This window comes from Ixodes scapularis, unplaced genomic scaffold (assembly GCF_016920785.2).
Source record: "Ixodes scapularis isolate PalLabHiFi unplaced genomic scaffold, ASM1692078v2 PGA_scaffold13__105_contigs__length_92229423, whole genome shotgun sequence".
NCBI lineage: Eukaryota > Metazoa > Arthropoda > Arachnida > Ixodida > Ixodidae > Ixodes > Ixodes scapularis.
The window spans coordinates 33,658,909-33,674,673 of record NW_024609839.1 but is presented as its reverse complement, the minus strand read 5'-3'; the positions used below and the strand labels follow the sequence as shown (position 1 = coordinate 33,674,673).

At 42.5% G+C, this 15,765-nt stretch overlaps 1 non-coding gene across 1 annotated transcript; it reads right to left on the bottom strand.

Moving 5' to 3' along the window:
* Positions 1 to 14,345: 14,345 nt before the first annotated feature.
* On the bottom strand, positions 14,346 to 14,417 carry Trnah-gug. Its single transcript has one exon. It is a non-coding gene; the product is annotated as a tRNA-His (tRNA).
* Between the last annotated feature and the right edge of the window lie 1,348 nt (positions 14,418 to 15,765).

Sequence of the window (15,765 nt, the reverse complement as noted above, 5' to 3'; positions counted from 1 at the left end):
AGTTTAAATATAATCCCCACATAAGATAATACTGGGTTGTGCGTGGGATGCGACAGATATTCCTCCGCATTTCTTTTTATTCGAAAATTATGAAACTTGCACTAGGGCGCGCCATCGCAAAAAAAGCGAATTTTTTAGCTGGCTAAAAATATAGTTACTCTATTCAACTAATTCATTAAACAGCAGTAATGTATGAGATATGTTAGATTTTGGCACTACTCATGTCACGTTGTTAACTATAATTAGGGTTCCGTGTTTTCGGGGTTTATTTTTCGTCACATTCGGAGGGTGTTTCTCGGAGTTTATTTTTTGCCGAAGATTCGGAGTTTATCGGAGTTTATAGTTTTTTGATTCCCAATTCTCCGAAATTCGGAGTTTAATTTTGGTTTCCTATTAAAAATAAAAAAAATAATAACCCAATGTAAACGTATAGCAGATAAAAAATAAAACGCGCTTGTATCAATTGAAATATCTTCAGTTGAATTTGGCGTTGATGCCATTGCCATTGGCAATACTAATTTATCCACGACAAAAGTCACACACAAGTGTCGCTTCGATAAACGCCGATACCTTAAAATCAATAAACTCCCGGAGGTAGTGGCTAGGAAGGCCGTAGTCATCCATTCTATTCCATCAATCTAGCCCGCGGCCGCGTGAGGTGGAGTGGAGGAGGTAATAGAGAGTTTGAACTGCCCCTCTTCCCAATTTTATACAATCCCTAAGGTCCCTAGCTTTCACTGCTACTAAAAGATACACTTTCCTTTCTCTAAATCACAAATCGCATGGCCCAAACTGGAAACCAAAAGAATGGCTTTTGTCGTGACCCGAATGTACAACGAACGACCTGTTGCCCTGAATCAACCTTGAAGAGACAAACGGCAAGACCCCTATTGACAGCGGTCCGAGATTTGAAAGATAATTATGGTGGATTTTTTCCCAGGACCATTGGCCCTGTGGTGTTCAAACTGTAAAAAAAAAAAAAAGTATTTTACTTCTTTCTTTAGCCGGGGGGGGGGGGGGGGGGGGCAGGAGGGGGGGGAGTGGCATTGACACATAAATATTTGGAGTTTATCGGATAAATCCGAATTGACCACCATTTTACCGGCTGGTGCTTTTCGTAGTTTTTGGGATTGATACGAAAACACGGAGCCCTAACTATAATTCAACTTGTCGAAGCGAACCAGTTTTCTAGGGGTGTTTTGTTTTTACTCTCTTCAGGTATCCACGTCTTTGACAGCTTTTTTATTTAGGGGGATTTTATCCTAAGAAACTCCTCAGGTACTGCATTAAAAATCTTGGGTGCTTAATAATTTATTGTGCCGTCTCCATATTTGGTGTAAATAAATGGTTCAATAAAATTTCTATTCGGTCTTAACGTTCTTTTTTTTGGCATTTTCCACTTTATCTTTGTTGTTGAAAAAAAAAATGGTTTATTGTAATACCATATACTTCATCTGGTCTCTAAATCACTGTATTTCTAGTTGTTTTTTTCTCTTTTTTGTACATAGTTGTACAGATAAGTTTCTTCACTTATGTAGCCAAAATTTTCGGGCTCCCTTTTTTGGATAAATTAAAATTTTGGTGGTAGATATTTGGCGTTGTTTGTAGGCTGTTATTCCATATTGAAATGTAGACTTGCCCAGTGAATTGCATATTATTCTAAGTATGGATTGAGGCAGACTTGTACGTAATCCGTTACAAGTAACGAAATTACTTGTAATCCGTTACATTTATGGGTAATTTAGTAACGGAATAATTACATATCTGCTAGAGTAATTATAAAGTAATTCCTTTACATAATTTAAGGAACGGATTCCTTGTAATCCGTTACATTTTTTTTTGGACCAGCCCCCCCCCCCCCTTCCCTTCTAAAGAAAAAGTTGTTTTCATTTTGGTAAAGTTGAGCGCAGTGACACTGTCACGCGAATTGACCAGCCCAAAGGGAGGCTTGGCACTCTTCAGTTCCGCAAAGCCTTTTTTTTTTGCTACACCAAGCCCCTGAACCTAACAACAATGTCAAAAAATCCAAATAAACATTTCTACAAAAAAAAGGGGCGAGAGGGGGGGAAGTTATATCCGTTTTTTTTTTTGTGTCTGTTTTTTCTTTGCGATCGAAGGCGGGGAGAGGAAGACACCAAGGAATTGTGTGGCTCCTCGAGAAGTTCAAGGCGTTAAGTGCACAGACAAGAATTAGCAATGTCGCTCTCGGTTATAGTGACTAGGACCATTTTCATAATGTCACAACACGAGGCAAAGCGCCGTCTACCCTAAAATCCACTAAAAGAGATGTGATAATATGTGAAGGTGTTATTGCTAGTCCAGACTTGTACGTAATCCGTTACAAGTAACGAAATTACTTGTAATCCGTTACATTTATGGGTAATTTAGTAACGGAATAATTACATATCTGCTAGAGCATAGCCTCCTCTATACGGAGAAAGCCTGGCGCGTCGCGTGAAAAGACGGCCGCCGTAAATGGGAAAGGAGGGGCGGAGAAACGGGAGCGGAGAGAACCTTGTCCGCTAGCGCCACAAAAGAGCGAGCGGCCAAACGCAGAAACAATTTTTTTTCTCTCTCTTTTCTTGTCGCTATCGTGGAGAGGAGAAACTCAACGTCCACCCTTTCCCGTTTCTCCCTGCGCCCTTTCGAATCGCCGCGCCCGTTTCTCCCGGAGTACGAAAACGACGGTGACGAAAACACAAAAACAAGCGTGGTTCGGGGAGCGGCCGCTCATGACCCAAGCGCTCGCTGTCTAGGTCTGCCTTTTCTGCTCTGCGCTACCATATGGGTCACCGTTCGGCGCGCTCCTCCTCTCCTTTTTCCTGCGGCCGCGCGCTCTATGGCTCCGTCGTCGATGTGCCAGGCTTTCTCCGTATAGAGGAGGCTATGGCTAGAGTAATTTTAAAGTAATTTCTTTACATATTTTAAGGAACGGATTCCTTGTAATCCGTTACATTTTTTTTTTTTTGACCAGCCCCCCCCCCCCCCCTTCCCTTCTAAAGAAAAAGTTGTTTTCATTTTGGTAAAGTTGAGCGCAGTGACACTGTCACGCGAATTGACCAGCCCAAAGGGAGGCTTGGCACTCTTCAGTTCCGCAAAGCCTTTTTTTTTTTGCTACACCAAGCCCCTGAACCTAACAACAATGTAAAAAAATCCAAATAAACATTTCTACAAAAAAAAAGGGGCGAGAGGGGGGGAAGTTATATCCGTTTTTTTTTTTTGTGTCTGTTTTTTCTTTGCGATCGAAGGCGGGGAGAGGAAGACACCAAGGAATTGTGTGGCTCCTCGAGAAGTTCAAGGCGTTAAGTGCACAGACAAGAATTAACAATGTCGCTCTAGGACCATTTTCATAATGTCACAACACGAGGCAAAGCGCCGTCTACCCTAAAATCCACTAAAAGAGATGTGATAATATGTGAAGGTGTTATTGCTAGTCCAGACTTGTACGTAATCCGTTACAAGTAACGAAATTACTTGTAATCCGTTACATTTATGGGTAATTTAGTAACGGAATAATTACATATCTGCTAGAGCATAGCCTCCTCTATTCGCGACTCCAACTAACTATAGGTGGCGCCACTCATTTATCAAAATGGCGGTTATAGTGAGGGTCGGAGATTCCTGCCGCTGTTGAGCCTATCTATAGTGCTGGTTTCACTGAGCGCCACAATTTATTTCTGGTAAGACGAGGAAGCTAGGGTGTTATGAGTGCAGGTCACCTCTTTATTCTGAAAACTAAAACGGTCGTTAGCGTAATATTTACGCCAGGATGCGCATTTTAATTCTGGAGCGAAACCGAAACTGACCTCTATTTTGAATTTAATTTCTCAATATAGGTCTTAATTTCTGATTCTTTTATACCTCAAGATGTGTCTCACATCGTAATTCTTAGTTAGAGAAGTTCTTCGCGGAGACTATTTTGTGACATACATGTTCAATCTAGACTGCTATTTGTAGTTGTTGTAGTTGTTGAAAAAATCAGTGCCGATATTTGTGCGTACTTGCTGCCTTTTCTCGCTCAGATAATTGTCATGGGAAATAAGGAACTGCGGGCCTTTTAATGGGTTTTTGGGTATTTGATGATTAATTGGTTTAACATTACTCCCAGCACAAGAATAAGAGAATAATTAAATTTTCGCAATATGTCCACAAAACGTATAAATTAATAAACACTGTTCTCACCGCAACAATCCAAAGACGGAATCCGAGTCAGAGAGCTGAAGTTTGTGTGTGTGTGTGTTTTATAGCAACGCGTGGCGCATAGGACTTCATATTACATTCAGTGTATGACTGTTTGTCTATCTTCATAACGATGTCAGAGGTTTTCATATGCTAAAAAAAAAAAAAAATTATATGTTTCTGGAAATACTATTATGGCGTATTTTCGTTATTTTGGCGTTGATTGGGCGCATACATTGCCGCGATTGGTATTAATAATAATATTAAAATTCAGCTATTGTAATACGTAATTTTTAAGCTCTAATATAATTTGTTGCTTATGATCTAATTTCAAACGCACCAACAAATATGACAATTAAAAGCGTGCTAATTATCATTACTGGTGCCATTGCAGCATTTTTTATTATCAAGTAATAAAAATAAAGATAGTCTAAAATCAATGAAAACATTTTAGCTAATGCGAGAAATTCATGTAAAATTACATTAATTGTGGGTAAAGTATATTTTGCTATAAAAGTCGCGACTTTTGACAATCGGCAAAACGTCCCAAAGTCGCCGCCAATATCCTTACAAACCAAATGTCCCCAAATTAAAACCAAAAAAAAAAGATTTGTAATTATTTATCTTTTCATAACATTTAGTTACTTTCATTTTAATGCTGCGTCGTTTTGCCACTCTCAGCCTCTCCGGTAGAAGGAACGCCTATACCTGCTTGCACGTCTGCTGACTGCAGCACATTTAGTTGGCGTTAAAAGCCGGTGAAACAGTAGTGAGTTTAATTATTCTGTATACGAGCGAACGCGAGCGCTGTGTGTTTGCTTTAGCTTTGCGTGGTCCACACTGCGCGTGCGCGCAGCCCAAAATTGCGCTCTTGAATAGTGCATGGCGATGAGGCGCACGCAAAACGTAGGCGCACAACTCTAACGCAAACGCACACCGCTTGCGTTTGCTTCTATGCGCAATACTAAAACCCTCCAGTAAAGTACAATCCCATACCGGCTGCAGCACTACGTTGGGACAGTGAAGAGTGTTGTTTGCCTCGGAAACGACATTTCGCGAGCCATGATCGCGAGCAGTTCCGCCGCGCCCGCTGAGCGGGAGAATCGGGGGACCCTCACTAGAGCGCTTCCCGTTTCTGCCGCGGGAGGGCGAGCGTCGAGCTGGAGACGCGAATACGGAGAAAGCCTGGCGCGTCGCGTGAAAAGACGGCCGCCGTAAATGGGAAAGGAGGGGCGGAGAAACGGGAGCGGAGAGAACCTTATCCGCTAGCGCCACAAAAGAGCGAGCGGCCAAACGCAGAAACAATTTTTTTTCTCTCTCTTTTCTTGTCGCTATCGTGGAGAGGAGAAACTCAACGTCCACCCTTTCCCGTTTCTCCCTGCGCCCTTTCGAATCGCCGCGCCCGTTTCTCCCGGAGTACGAAAACGACGGTGACGAAAACACAAAAACAAGCGTGGTTCGGGGAGCGGCCGCTCATGACCCAAGCGCTCGCTGTCTAGGTCTGCCTTTTCTGCTCTGCGCTACCATATGGGTCACCGTTCGGCGCGCTCCTCCTCTCCTTTTTCCTGCGGCCGCGCGCTCTATGGCTCCGTCGTCGATGTGCCAGGCTTTCTCCGTATAGAGGAGGCTATGGCTAGAGTAATTTTAAAGTAATTTCTTTACATATTTTAAGGAACGGATTCCTTGTAATCCGTTACATTTTTTTTTTTTTTTGACCAGCCCCCCCCCCCCCCCCTTCCCTTCTAAAGAAAAAGTTGTTTTCATTTTGGTAAAGTTGAGCGCAGTGACACTGTCACGCGAATTGACCAGCCCAAAGGGAGGCTTGGCACTCTTCAGTTCCGCAAAGCCTTTTTTTTTTTGCTACACCAAGCCCCTGAACCTAACAACAATGTAAAAAAATCCAAATAAACATTTCTACAAAAAAAAAGGGGCGAGAGGGGGGGAAGTTATATCCGTTTTTTTTTTTGTGTCTGTTTTTTCTTTGCGATCGAAGGCGGGGAGAGGAAGACACCAAGGAATTGTGTGGCTCCTCGAGAAGTTCAAGGCGTTAAGTGCACAGACAAGAATTAACAATGTCGCTCTAGGACCATTTTCATAATGTCACAACACGAGGCAAAGCGCCGTCTACCCTAAAATCCACTAAAAGAGATGTGATAATATGTGAAGGTGTTATTGCTACAATCATCCTCGTTCGTCGATGCTCACGTATCATCTTCTGCTGGAAAACAGGATGTATTTTTTTCCTGCTTCTTTCACCGTATTTGATCATGTTTTAAAAGCTATTTACTTTTTTTGTAGTCCAACTTTTACGGTTGGCCCACTTTATTTGTGAATTCCAGCCAGGTTATCTGCATCTCAGTTACCCTTTTTGTGAGTCAGCTTTTTGCGAGCACTTCGAAAATGTTAATAGTCTTCCTTTTTCTTCTTCCTGTTTTTGACCCCAGCAGGACGCATCTTATCTCGAGCAGATATTTTTACAAATAAAACATAATGGTGGCTAACGTAGACTTGATATTCTGGGCTTGAGGAGAGAGTGAAAGTCGTGAGTGGGGCCATAGTGCGGCTTACTTAGTCTTCTGCCCTTCGCTGCCAGTGGCATTAGCGGACATCCATCTGCAGAACACCGGAGTAAACTGCGGTCGGTACGTGCTCCGTGCGTTTTTGAACGGCACCAAGAAAAGTACACATGGTAAACGTGCGTTCACATTTCCTTGTTTTAACCAACGTTCTAATTAATTGTTGTTATGAGTGTCCTGTTGTTTTCTTCTGGATTACTTATATTTAAATATTGGAAACTTTTTTTGTAATTCACCAACGTCTCAACCGAGGCTCGACCTGTTCAGAACCAAAGGAAGAAGAATATGGAGCCACACCTTATTTATTATTTAATTATCACCTTACTGTTACCAACTCTGCTAAAACTCTCAAATATCCGGCAACGGCTGCAACGGCGAAGCTTAGCTCTATCCTTGAGGTAAATGGTACTTCCATTGATTCGGTGAAAAAGCTCAATCAAGAGCATAAAACATTCGTGAGGCACAATATGGCACTCCCATCCAGTGCCTCAGTTCAAATGATGTTCAGCGTAGCAGTCGACATATTGACTAAGAAATAACACAAAATGTCTGACGAGACTTTCGAGAGTCAGCTATTGCTCAAAATACGCAAGGTCAATAAATGGAACAGGTGGCAACAATAAGAACTTGAATAACCTTCTTCTCTTTGTTTCTTAATTGAGGAAAATATTGTTGAAAGTAACGCCACGAAAGTAACGGATTACTTTTGGGAGTAACGGTCACTTACATTTATGGGAGGGTAATTGTAATTGTAATAAATTACAATTTAGCCTTGAGTAATTGTAAATGTAATTCCTTACTATTTTTCAGTAACGTGTACAAGTCTGGATTGAGGGACCAGATCTTGTATGTTACACATCTGTGCCATTAATACCCTTAATGATTTACAAATTTGTTCTACATGAATACCCCATTTAATATATTTATCTATTTGCACCCATGGGTAATTAACATTATCAGCGCATTTCAGCGGAACGCATGAGCAATTATTGCAATTCTGGTCATGCATTCTTATTGGTAATTTAGTTAAACTCTGTTTCTCCGGGTTTCTGAAGCATAATACATATTTTTTATGACCGTTTACAACAATTTGATTGCTTCGGTACCATTTTGTGAATTTATGAATGTCTTCGTGTATCGTTTTTATAGCTACTTCGTAATGTTTGTGTGCATATACACTTATTGCATCGTCTGCAAATTGAAAGAGCTCACTTTTAATTTGACTTGGGCTATCTCGTTTACTCACAAACTAAAAAAAGTAGTGTACCAAGTACTGCGAGTAAACCTTGCGGCACTGCCTGCTTGCCTTTGATTTCTCTGCTATATTTTGAGCCTAGGGATACCATCTGAGACCGGTCATTAAGATAATTCTGGAAGAAGTCATGTACCTTTTCCCGAATACCAATACGGTGTAATCAATCGAGTAATATATAATGTTTTATTGTTTCAAGGACCGTACTGAAGTCTATGAATAAAGCTCGAACATATTTACTTCTGTCTGTATTTTTATTTACAGAATCAAAACCTTTTCTAACAGGACACTGGTTTCTTTGTGCTTTCTGAATCCAGATTGCGTGCTTGTTAATAGATTATATTTTGAAATATAGCTCCGTAGTAGTTTAATAATATATTTTTTACATTAAATAATTGATCACCTACTCTTTTTGTAAATTGACCGAACAATGAATGTTTTAAGTTTCTTATGAATGTTGCCACTAGAAAATATACAATTGTATAATTGGAGTGGTGCAGGTTTTAATATATTGACATGACATTTAATATCTCTAGCTCTTATTTGGTCTAACCCCATTGCTTTATTAGTCTTATGGTATCTTCGGCTGGTCGTTTTTTGGCCTCTTGGAGCGCTCTGAAAAGCCGGTGTGCATTCGGCTGGTCGATGCCAGGCGCTCCAAGTATATTCGCTGGGTTCTTTCGGAGCGCTCTCGAAGCTCCGACTCTCGCCGGCCTCCGAATCGGAGCGGTTTGAGGCGCTCTGACTTGGAATTGGGAGCGCGCGAGAGATCTGGCTGCCGACCGGTCACGTGACTCCAGCCATTCCGCCATTTTGCTTTTGTGTCGGAAGCGGACGGCGAGAACGCAGCTACTCCGCAAAAAGAGGGCTGCAAAAAATAGCCGTCAGTCTCGAAGCCGTCACCGTTGTGTTGTGCTCCCCGAATTGAGGTGAAATGTCGTTGAAACGAAGACGTTTAATGTTAGGGGTGGCACCGTCAGTGCTGCTGGCGAAGCTAGCAGACAGCGACAACACCAGCAGCTCGGACTACGACGACGAGGGCCGTGTTTGCGAAGCGAAGTTTGCCGAGTTGTTTGACGCACCTTGTACCTAACGTTGTCTTGTACCAACGTTGCTTTGTACCAACGTTGCCTTGTACGGTGCCCAAGATCAAGGCCTATGTTTTTATAGTGCGAACCTACTCGGACAAAGCAGTAAGTATAAAAGTACGAGAGTTTTCAAGCTGTAATGTTGTCTTTTTTTGATGGTTTCGCAGGAACTTCCGCTTGGCACGGCTAACTTGCGATGGCCCTATCAGCGTCCGCGTCGACGGTTGCCATTTTTCAAGGATTTACGGATGGATGGATCACTGAATACTGCTCAGCCCTTTGAATCCAAAGAGCAAAGGTTCTGCTAGAGGGCGGCTCGCGGCGTCCTCTAGTGGCGCACGCCACCCTCTATCCGCTCGGCTTGCCGCTCTGAAAAGTTGAAGAGCGTTCGGCTGGGCGCGCCGATTCTCTCGCTCCGATGCAGAGGCGCTCCGGGATCTGGTAGCTACGACTCGGATGATTGGAATGCTCGAAAGTGACCAGCCGAATATAGCATTAATATGTTTATCAATTTCAATAAGATGACCGTCATTTATATCGGGAAAAAGTAACGAATTACTATTTCTTATTTGATTGCTTTGTTTTTCTATTTCTATGCAGCAAAGGGTGTTGATTGGTTCTACATATTCCGTATTAAATCCATTTGCTAGTTCTTCTAAGTCTTGCTCTGGACCAAAGTTTGTTTGTTCTCAATGTTTTTTTTTTCCTTCTAACAGTTGGCTTACTGAAGTCCAACATGGTGCAGTATCCATTATCTCGGAAAACTTAGTCCAATAAAAGTTCCCGTTCGTGGACCTTATCAGCGCTGTAACTTGGTTCCTAATTTTTTTGTGTTTGTGTTTTTCTCTGTATTTGTCATGATTAGGACGCAATTGCCAAGCTTTAATTTTTTTGTTAATCAAGTCATCAATTTCTTTAGTCACCCACTGGTTCTCTTGTTTGCGATTTTTTTGTGGTGCATATCAGTTCACTTTGCGTAAATATCTTGAAATATGCTAACAAAACTATCGTATAATTTTTCTGCGTTTTGGTCTTTAGCAACTTCGTTCCAGTCTATTCCTTCGACATCCTAATCCACTTTGCTATTGTTAATAAATGAGCGATCGATATTTTTAGTTCTGGTATGCAAACAAATCCGCAATAGCGCTGCTACAAAGTAATGTTCGGCCACTTTTTCGAAAATGACCGGCCCTTTGAACTTACCCTCTCTAGTCTGTACGTGTATATGATCTTTACACTATTGTGTTAGTTTCCCTCCTGATGTTGTTTTTTTTTTTTTTTCTCTTTTAAACTCATATATCATCGATTTCAACTTCGCCTGTGCCAAGCCATCTGGGTATTTATTGGTCTGTAAGCTCGGTTTCCTGGTGTCCATGTTAATGTCCCCTACACCTTTAATGGCATTGTCTTTGTCGTCATTTAACCAGTTATTGATGTTGTCTAGAAATTTATTCACATTATCACGAAGTGCTTTGTACATGCCTGGTATAGAAGTTTTTTCATTGTTATATAACTTATACCCAGTTTGAATATGAAGAGCCTCCGTTGAACAGAACATAATTTTATCGCTTTTGGTTATCTTCCATATTTGGTTTACCATAATCAGGTTTCTCCTCCTATCCTCTCTTATCTATTATGTGGAAACGCCTCAAAATTATTTAGAAACAAGGTTTCCTCATCTGGTTTAGTATTAGTTTACGAAAATACAATTTTGCCTATATTATCCAAGTATGGATTTACCAAGCTGTTTATTTCATTGAAATATTTCCTAGGACTGCGAACATTGTCGTGTGGGAGAACAACCCCAAACTCGTTTACAGTATCGTTTATACTTTCCCACCACTTCTGAAAATATAATGCGTTTCTTTTCGGTCCGTGACAAATCAAATAGGAACAGCAGCTAGCAGACGTATCTATTATTTTTTTCAAGGTCACTTTCGTCTTCGATCCGAATAGTTGCTTCGCCTTCTTTTTTTCGCACATATGAGCACCCTTATCTATGCCGGGCTGAGTCCGGACATTTCATCAAACGCCGTGTCCTCGAATAGCGCTTCGTCGAAGTCGTTTCATGGAACGCCATTTCATCGAAGCCGTTTCATCGAACATTTACTAGTTAAGCAGCAGGATTTTTTTTATCTAATAAATAGTTTTGTTTTAACACCGGACAGATGGCCCATCTTTTGTTTCCTACAGAAACGTGAACTAATAATAAGAAATTTTATTTTCTCGCCTACCTTTTTTTTTGCCATAACTGATAACCTGCACTGCTAATGTGGCCAATAATATAGACGGGAAAAACCGCATTCACATTTTATAAGACCTGTGATCATCGAGTGCCTTGACGAACATTGTCCCTTTCAGGGTATATCCTTAAAGATACGTATTCTGTTTCAAGAGCGAGGCCGTCCTTGAAGCAATGGAATGTCTCCATGTTGCATGAAACAAAAAAAAAAGTTTCTTAATTTTTCGTAACCGGCAAAGCCATGGACCTGCCGGCTTTTCAACCTATGTTCTTTGAAGGGAGTGATGTTTCCCTATGATAGAATGAAACACAACGAAATACATAAATTCAAAATAATATAGGCACAGCGAAGAACAGCAATATTCCTTTCCAGATGTACCTTTCATTCGAGAACAAATAGGGAACAAAGTATGTGCGGAGGTACAGCCGGTTATCTTACCTGAAAACAGTAAATTGCATGCCCAGTCAAGTTTTGTTATGTTCTACGATTCAGAAACCAAACTTTTAGTGAAAAAGTGACCAGGGTAGAAATTAAATTTCTGGTAATTCGAGAGTAACGTGAAAAAAGCGCAGAGGCAAGAGTGAAACATTTAATATCACTCTAATGCTAGCAAATTCGGGGAAGTTAAATTCGATGAAACGGCGTTCAATAAATCGGCGTTCGTTGAAATGCCAACTCATTCAAGGAAATGTCTGGTACCACATTCAGCAGCATACTTTCCGCACCACGGCAGTTTTTTCGCTCTGCATGAACAAGTAAGAATGGCACGCAATTACCGCCAACATGGCGCGATGGCGTCGCGATCAATCCACGTATGCAAGAACGAACAAAAACTAGGTAATTACGATACAAAAACGTTGCCGTGACCAGTATTCGAACCTGGGTTATTGCGGCCACAACGCAAGGTACTAACCACTATACGATCACGGCTGTCTGGGCGACGGGGGTACATTCTCGGGGACAACTTTCCCTGGCAGGGCGGTCGCAGGGAGGCGAGCGCGCGCGTTTGGTTGCCACTTAAAGCTAGGCACGCACATTCCCCCTCTCCTCAGAAGTGCCTTCGAGTCGAGGAAAGTGGTAACACTGGGGGAAAGTACACGAGGCAAACTGAACGTGTTTCTAATATCGTGTTTTCAGCTCGCTTTGTACCCGTTTTGTTTTTTCGTGGGCCTGATAGCACCAGATTTATATCTGTCCTACATACATTCAATAACTTGCAATTTCTTGCATTTCGAAACATAAAGCGCCATTCATGCTTTAGCGTTTGACACAATAGACTGCGCTGCAAACGCTTACGGTATTGTGTATTATCTCGAGTTACCATGGCAACTGCGCGGTGCGTCGTTCGTAAGTCATAGCCGTATATCGATGTCAGCCTCCGCCACAGACGTAGTGAACACCTTACCTGATTTCTTGACTGTTTTACGGCTCCCTAAAGCTATATTAACTCTCAACCTCTCAAATGGTACGTGGCTTGGGGTCTTAACTTTGCGTTGTAGCCCTCGTCTAGAACAGGGTTTGTTCCAAAACTTGCAGGAGCGTCAAAAACAAGAAGAGGGCAGTTCACCTTCATAGTGTACCTTTCGCAGTCTCGTAGACACTCGGTGCTCGCGAAGTAGGTGTACGAGAGATTGCGAGCCTGATAAAGATATATTTGTGTGTAATATTGCACTTGCTAGGATCCTGTCGGTGTTTGCTGTTTCTGATTGTCGCTCTACATTCTAAAAAAAGATGGGGTGTAGACGTTACACCCCTTGTCACATGTGCGACACCCCAAAACTTCAGTTGGACGTACAACGCGCTGACGTCGAACTGAGTGGCCCAACTTTTGCTAGATCGTTGCTGACTGTGCGATGTGACATATTAAACAGCTAAAGTATATATGTATCGAAGTCTACAGGCAAAAAACACGCAGGTTTTGCAGTTGAGCCTAGAAAACCTCGATAACTTTTTTTTGCAGTCAGTCACACTTGCATTAACTATTTTAATGAGTTGTACAACTCGGCTATCAAACCGCTCGTGAAGTTTGGTAGCGTCGGTACAACGTCAGTGCGCTGTACATCCAACTGAGATTTTGGGCTGTCGTATATGTGACAAGAGTGTAAGGTCTACACCCCCTTTTTTTTAGAGTAATAGTATGGCCTCCGGCATTAGAAACATTTTCAGCAGCGTCAAAGAGCCTGGGTTCCTGCGAAGAACGGTCCAACAAACGAAACAAATACCGCAATGGGTACGTATTAGGTCGTGGCGTCCTTTCCCGCGTAAGTGGCGTCGGTCATATGACGTCGTTCCCGAATCTGTCGCGACTTTCTCAAGCCGGCACCTATGGGCTCGTTAAAAATGAAAAATATACACTAGCTCCACTCTCTCACGTCACGCCACAATGGCGGTGCTGCTGTCGGCACCGCGCATGCGCAGACGGCTCGCGCGAACTTGGTTTGTGCACACACGCAGTGCCCACACTTGGTGTTGGGCGACTGCGGGCTTGTTTGTAAACTGCGGGCTTGCGTATACACCCACACAGTGTTCTCTAACAAGCCTTCTTTGCCCAACACCAAGTCTGGCCACTGGTGTGGGCACAAACCAGGTTCGCGTGAGCCGTCTGCGCATGCGCAGTGCCGACAGCAGCGCCGCCATTGTGGCGTGATGTCAAAGAGTTGAGTTGGTCTACTCCCCGCTTAGCATCGAGTCCGACCGCGGCCACCATTACGATCAGACGGAGCCAATCAGGCAGCGGCAAAAGTGCACCGTCACGGCCCTCGTCATCCTTGTGCGTCTGCTATCAACGGCCAAACCAATCACGAGTAGAAATCGAAAAGCGGTGTCACGGGGCATTCACTGCGCCTGATAGGTTTTAGCCGGTGCTAGGAAACGCATAAATATAACCGAGCGACATGAACATATACACTTCAAGCGCCGTTTGATTTGGCTCCGTCAGGTACTCGAAGTACGGTACTTCGAGTGAAGCGGAGTAAAAGTAATCACGATACACGGCAACAAAAAATTCTGCCGTGACCAGGATTCGAACCTGGGTTATTGCGGCCACAACGCAAGGTACTAACCACTATACGATCACGGCTGTCCGGGGGACGCTGGTGGAGGAAACTCGTTCAATTGAGTAGAGTTCGGATTGGAAACTGAGCCACGTTCTATGAAGCGTGTTCTTGTTATGTTTTTTTTTTTTTTTTTTTATTGTTAGCCACGAATAGTCGTTTAGCCATATTGAAGGAAACTCCCAAATCTTTTATTTGCATATTAAAACACATTATGCATCCAAGAGCTCCTATCACTAGCACTATTTTGCACCTGGACTGGTTCGTGACATTCAAACGCCCGATTGGATACTAGGCCTTTCGTTTTCTTTTGTTTGTTTGTTTTTATGCTAACGATAGTGTGAAGCCCGCTTGAAGGACAACTTGCGGTCATTGTACTTGCAGGCTGGCCTTGGAATAAGTAGGCAATTCAGATGCATCCATGAATATTCCCGAAATCACGAACTAATGCTGAACATCCAAGTATTCGACATACACTTCCTGTACCACTAAATCATATTGAGCCCCCGGACTTGATGTCATTTCACTAAAAAAAAGAGACATACCGAACATTGTACAAAAGCTCAGATCGTTTGCTCGTTTCATTTCCTATTTAATCTCGTGTTTTTGTTTGCCAAGACATATGCCGTTGGCTTGTCAAGTGGCATAAAAGCCGCTTTTTTTGTTTTTTGGTACCCTTCATTTTTCATGGCGGAACTTCGGACCCAATAAGATTGCAGTATTAGCTGATTAGAACAAACAATTCACGAAGAAGTATGTGTGAACATCGTGATTGTGTTTCGCAAACTCTCAGTAACTACAAATCGTTTAATCCAAGTTAACGACCTGAAATCACGCAGAGAAGTGTAATAAATCATAATTAATTCATTACGATGTTGCGGAGCTCTCTTCCGTACGAGTATCTTACGCTGTACCCAAAATGGTGCATATTTTATTTGATGTGAAAACGTTGGTGTAATAAAAAAAAAGAAACCCATGGGCCTCCTGCGCTGAAGCTTTGAACAAACTGTGGCGCCCTCGTTTTGGGTAGTACAAGCTCACCTGGTTGGGACTCCCACTATTATGCCGCCTTCGCCGTGATTTTTTTTTTTTTTCCTTCTGTGTAGTAGAGACGAACGGAAAAAACACCTTTGGACGTCCGAAATCGGCTACATTCAACGTCGCGACACAATCGAAAGTTCCGGATTCATGCCACCACCGCTAGGGTACGCGTCTCGTATCTCACAGTGGTGACGTTAGAATATCTGGCGTCCCGACGTTTTTATTTTTTCTTCCCCTTTATGTTTCGTTGGCACGCGTGATACGGCGTTTCTTGATTCACGCTCTTATCGTCCTAGCTTCGACGGCGTTAGCGTTTTTCGTTTTTTTTTTTTT